Here is a 6000-nt window from a genome sequence, read left to right as displayed (position 1 = left end):
CTTGGTAAAGTGGCTCAAGATTTGGGGCCACAACTTAGCGTATGTGAACTCTGATTTGCTTCATTCCAGGTGAATCATCTTGAGAAAGTTATTTTACCTTCTTTGCTGTTCTCTCTCCTCAGCTCTAACTTGGGAGGAATCAAACACTTGTAGCTTGGAGGCTAATAAATCAGAAGTGGGAATCCCTGCCTAGAGCCTGGTACCCAAGTGACGTCTGTCCTGGGGCGGCCCCTCCTTCTCCCTCGAAGGCTGGACCACAGCAGCAGGGCCAGCTTCCCCTAAGACAGTGTTTCTGTTTCCCCAGAGTGTGAAGAGTACAAAAGTCCAGCATGGCTCTGCCTTAGAGAGTTTCAAATATAAGGCAGATCGCAGCATTCAAGATGCCTTTTAACCTTGGTTAACATGAAATCTGAGACGCCCAAATGTGTCAGACCCACTAAAGCAGAGATACCTGATGGAAGGAAGCCTAGATCTGGAGACCTTATTTCTCCCTAATCTCTGACTCACCTCCTCTGACACTTTATAGGAACTCTAAGGCACAGAGTTTGAAAGACAGTCTGTAGAAGATCACTTAGTAGTGAGGAGATTCAGACATCGCATGCAGTAGATGACCATCAATGTCTAGTCTAGCATTAGGATTATGTGGTTCTAAGAATTAACTAATTGCCTACTCTGGTGTGTATGCTTTATTGTCTACTCTATGTTGGGTCCTACAGCACTGTCTCTAGCCTCACAGAGCTCACATTCTAGTTGGAAATCTATGAGAAATATTTGTATAATAATTGGAAAACTTGGGGGACTTCCCTGGTGGTCCAGTTGTTAAGACTCAGTTCTCCCACTGCCGGGGGCCCAGGTTTGATCCCTGGTCAGGGAATTAGATCCTGCATGCTGCAACCAAGACCTGGTGCAGCCAAATGAATAAATAAATATTTTAAAAAATAATTAAAAAACTGAAATCCCACATAGAGTAATACAATTGATACTCAGAATTTTAATTACTCTTAAAGGCCTCCTTACTAATTATGGATTATCTTCATGTCATTCAAATGAATGCTCTTCACCTGGACCCTTTCACTGATTTTTCTTTTCTTTTCTTTTTTTTTTGATGGAACAAAGGCGTTTATTTAACGTATTGTGGGCATATATATACTCTCCTACAAGATAGCCCTTTTTAGCAGAGGCAGGGATCAAAAATCTAACAAGCCATCTAGAAAGCCAGAGGCTAGAATCATTCTCAAGAGAGGGGGTTGTAAAAGTTACTTTACATATCAGAAGGGAAGAGAGTTGTCAATGGCTGCTGTTCACTGTATGGAATTTCCATACGAATGAGATGCATGAATTTCTATTATCCCTGAAAGCCGGCTTGCCAGCTCTCTGGCACCTGTATTCAGGTGCTGTTAAGGAACACAGAATTCATGCAAGACTGAAAACAGCACACAGGAAGCCTCCTGTTAAGTGTATCCTGACAACTCCCCCTGTTTTATTATATTTGTAAAAAAGGTCCTGACCATATGAGTTTGTTTAGTATAAACCAATTTTATAGAAAGGCAATGGTAAACAACAAATAAAGTCACCAAGACAAACACCAAAGTTACAGTTTCAGACCCAATTCTATGAATAATATTTTGAAATCAACCTTGTGGGTTTAGCCCAGATAATTAAACTGCTAGTTGCTCAGCTAAAGTCTCTAGATAAGTGGAAGAAGGCAGATGTTTTTTAAAAAAGGTAACAAGGAGTTCTTTTTGTACATACAGTGAGGCATTATTATGTATGTTTCATAAATGAATTTTGATTTGTACCCAGTTGTAGGTACTATGATTAGATTGAACAGGAGTAACACAATATTGAGTAGAATCCCAATCACAATCAAAAGGGAATCGTTTTTTAACAAGTATATAGTTAGCAATTAATACATGTTACAGAAGGTAAAGTCTTATTAGCATGTCCTTGTAAAATGTCCACTTTAAGTTTCAAGTTTTTAGGTTCTCGCAACAGGTTTCCAGGTGTCTGGTAGTTTAGGCCCAATCTGTTTATTGATTTGAAGGCAAGGTGGGGAGACTTTTCTGTTAAGTCACTCAAGAAGTCCTTTGTCATGGTAATGAATTCTTTCCCTAAGGTTTTTGTAGTGTAACCATGGTTTACAATTCAAGCAAAGTCTGAAAGTCTTTTTATAGGAGGCGGGGTGAAAGCCCAAGTTTGTTGGAATTCAGTTGGTCCCATGCACGAAGGAAGGACTTCATAACCTAGAGAAATGTTAATTAGTTTTTTCTTCTACTTCAGGATGTGAGGACCCTTTAATGCTCTAGGAAGAAGGCATATGTATAGAGTCATTAGTAGAAACAATTGATCTTCTCTCCATCCATTATATCACCTGTGGTAAGAAAGGGGGTTGGGTATGAATGATTAATTTGCCTCGGGGGAAGGGGTGGCACAAGCGACCAAGCTAAGCATGGCTAGGAAAATGTTTTCTGGATTCTGCTGCATTCCCTGTTGAGAGAACAAATTTTCAGCTCAATTAGTAAGGGTTTTTATTTGTCCCCAAGTGGGGAGGTTATAAGGTTGATGTAGCCAAGGGTGGCGCTTCCTGGAGATCTTTAGAGCTGCCACGGCCTGTATTGGAATTTCTTCCTCCTGGGGTTTTTGTTGTTTCATCTCTGTTTTGAAGGCTGGGGGCCCCCTTGGGTCGAATTTTCCGAAGGGGGAGCCATGTGAGCTCATTGGATCCATCAGCTTCAATAAGCTTTCCGGGGTCACTCTGCCCGACCTGCCGTATCCCAAGGCCCTGTTCTGGTGCGCCAATTGTTGTGGTCCTTTAATGGACCAGAACTTGGGGGTACAGAGTCGACTGATAAGAAAGTGAAAGAAGGAAGAAAAGAGGCTGAGCCGCATGAAGGGGACAGAGGGAGAGAGAGAGAGAGCCCAAAAGCGAGAGAGAAAATGAGGAAAGACACAGGGACCAGTGCTCTGATGGAACAAAGGCCTGATGTTTCTTTTCATCCTTTCAGTTAATACCAGATGTACCTGTCCAACACTCTGTACCTGGCTTCCCCCCATCCTCTTGCAGTGTCTGCATAATGCTTGATGATCCATATGGTATTAAAATGAATGTGGGCTGAAGTGAGGAACTAAAGGAGTTTCTTTTTAAAATGAAGCTAATAAAAAAGAAAGAAAGAAAGAAATCCACTGCTATTTCCTCTTTTGCTCTGTCACAGGCAAGTCACACAACCTGTGCAAGTATTCATCTTGGGGAATTTCTTTTGAAAAATCAATCCTGAATATTCATTGAAAGGACTGATGCTGAACCTGAAACTCCAATACTTTGGCCACCTGATGAGAAGAACTGACTCATTTGAAAAGACCCTGATCGTGGGAAAGATTGAAGGCAGGAGGAGAAGGAGATGACAGAGGATGAGATGGTTGGATGGCATCACCAACTCAATGGACATGAGTTTGAGTAAACTCTGGGAGCTGGTGATGGACAGGGAGGCCTGGTGTGCTGCAGTCCATGGGGCTGCAAAAAGTTGGACACGGCTGAGTGACTGAACTGAACTGACTGAATCTATGACATGGGCTTCCCTTGTGGCTCAGCTGGTAAAGAATCCACCTGCAATGCGGGAGACCTGTGTTTGATCCCTGGGTTGGGAAGATCCCCTGGAGAAGGGAAAGGCTGCCCACTCTAGTATTCTGGCCTGGAGAATTGACATACTTCTGCTGAAATTCCCATAACTTATCATTCACAACATTCACTTTTACATTTTACTTTTCTTTGCCACTTTAGAGGATACAATCCCCTGATTGAGGCTTAGGCCTGAGAACTGACCTGCTTACAACAGAAGATATGGGAAGGGAAAGGTGTCTGTTATCTATTCATATAGCTTGCAAAGAACACAGTCAAGACTTTTGAGAGTCTCGTCAGGAGCACTGACATGACCTACTTCCAGAGACAGAGATTCTGTGAGCTCCTGGCCCAAGGAAACCAGCTGTTAGAGAGACTTGCCAGCAAACTGACCACCAGTAAGTTGTCTTACAGGCTCTGAGGACCCTTAGCTCCTTCTGAGGTCCTAGCCTCACATGAGACTCTTCGCCCCCATGATTTCTAGAGTGACATTATAGCTGGGTGTCCTGCTGTTTTGTGCTGGTCTCAGCCAAAGGACAGTAATAGTGTCAGCTAGAAATACCTGGGGGGTCCTCCCTTGGGTCTGAGGCAAGCCTCCATAGACATTTCCCTTTTAGCCAAAGTTGTGGCTGACTGACTCTTGTGGTTCTTATTATGATTGTAAGATAAACCTCAGCAACAACCATCAGGGAGCTTTGAAAAACACAAGGTATATCTCTCACACTTCCAGGAGGATGCTTGGCTCACCCAGGGCCACCTAGTGAGGTCAGGGTCGAGAGGGAGAGAGAACAAGCTGGTGGTTTTGCCTACCTTGGGTCAATGGTGGGGTGCCTAGGTTCATAGATTCACTCTTTATTGGTGAATTTAAAACAGAAAAGAGGGAATTTTAAAGTGTAGGAAAGAAAAAGAAGTGGTCAAACATCAGTTATTTAAATCAGCCAGGGATCTCTAAAACAAGAGAAATTTCAGAGTTGGGGCAGCATGCCTCACCATCTGTTACGTAGCTGTCCATGTGATTCTTTGAGATAGCTGTCTTTGAAGTGAATGCCTTTGGAATCAGTAGCTTACTATCAGACATTTGAGTTATAATTTTAAAGTAAGAGGTCTGTTAGGTGCTTACAGTACACCTGCTTCTTACCTCATATTCTGGGGACCATGACAATGTCAGGACTGATGAGTACAGTGGAGACTACACGGGGATGGAGGCTGCTTTGTTACAACAACCTCTGTTATCATGGGTTCTGGAGCAGGAGGCAGCAGCCATCCAATCACTTTTTGATTTTAAGAATAATTGATATCTAATAAAATGGCCATTGTAGTATTAGTTCTGTAAGCTTTGGAAAATATGGTAAGAGTACTGCCACAATCAAGATATAGAACAGTTCCATCACTCCTAAAAGTTCCCTTGTTCCTCTTTGTAGTTAACCATTTCCTCCAAACCAAGTACCTGGCAACCACTAGGTCTGTTTTCTGCTCCTTTAGATTTTTTTTATCTCCAGAATGTATCAGCAGTTTGTTCCTTTTTATTGCTGAGTGCTATTCCATGATAGAGATGTACCAGTTTTTGTTTATCCATTCATCCACTGATGGGTATTTAGATTGTTTTCAGTTGGAGGCAATTATGAGTAACAGCTATTAAGATTCATATACAGATTTTTGTGTGAAAATACATTTTCACTTCACTTTGCTTGGATAAATATCTTGGACTGGGATTGCTGGGTCATATGGTGAGTGTATGTTTAACTTAAAAGAAACTGCCAAGCTGTTTTCCAATGTGGTGAAACCATTTCACATTCCCTGGAGCGATGGTCAGAGTTCCAGCTGTTCCCCAACACCAGGTCTTGACATTTTCAAGTTGTTGCTCTTTGGCTTTTTGTCTTTTAACAGGTGTGTGGTTGGCTATTATTGTGGTCTTAATACATTTGCCTAGTGACTAAAGATTTTGAAGACCTTTTCTTATGTATATTGACCATCCATACATCTTTGGAAAAGTAAGTGTCCAACTATTTTGTCCATTTTAAAGTTGAGTTGCTTATCTTCTTCTTATTGAGTCTTGTGAGTTTTTTGTATTTCCGGATACAAATCCTGTAACAGATATTTGATTTGTCAGTATTTTCTCTCAACCTGTGGCTTATTTTTTCATTGTCTTAATTCTCTTTCAAAGGAAAGAATTTCTTATTTTTGATGAAGTCCAACTTATGGATCATCATTTTGTAGTTCTCTCTATGAACTCTTTGCCTAAAACAAGGTTCTTTGCTTTTCCATATAGATTTTACAATGAGCTTGTCATTATCTATAATAAAGCCTGTTGGGGTGTTGAGTGGCATTGCATTAAATCTATGAAAAGTTTAAGGAGAAATGACATTTTCAAAAAATGTTTACTT

Source organism: Giraffa tippelskirchi, chromosome 5 (genome assembly GCF_054371585.1).
Source record: "Giraffa tippelskirchi isolate mGirTip1 chromosome 5, T2T-mGirTip1v1.2.pri, whole genome shotgun sequence".
Lineage (NCBI taxonomy): Eukaryota > Metazoa > Chordata > Mammalia > Artiodactyla > Giraffidae > Giraffa > Giraffa tippelskirchi.
The sequence above is the reverse complement of the archived record's forward strand: the minus strand, read 5'-3'. Positions refer to the sequence as shown.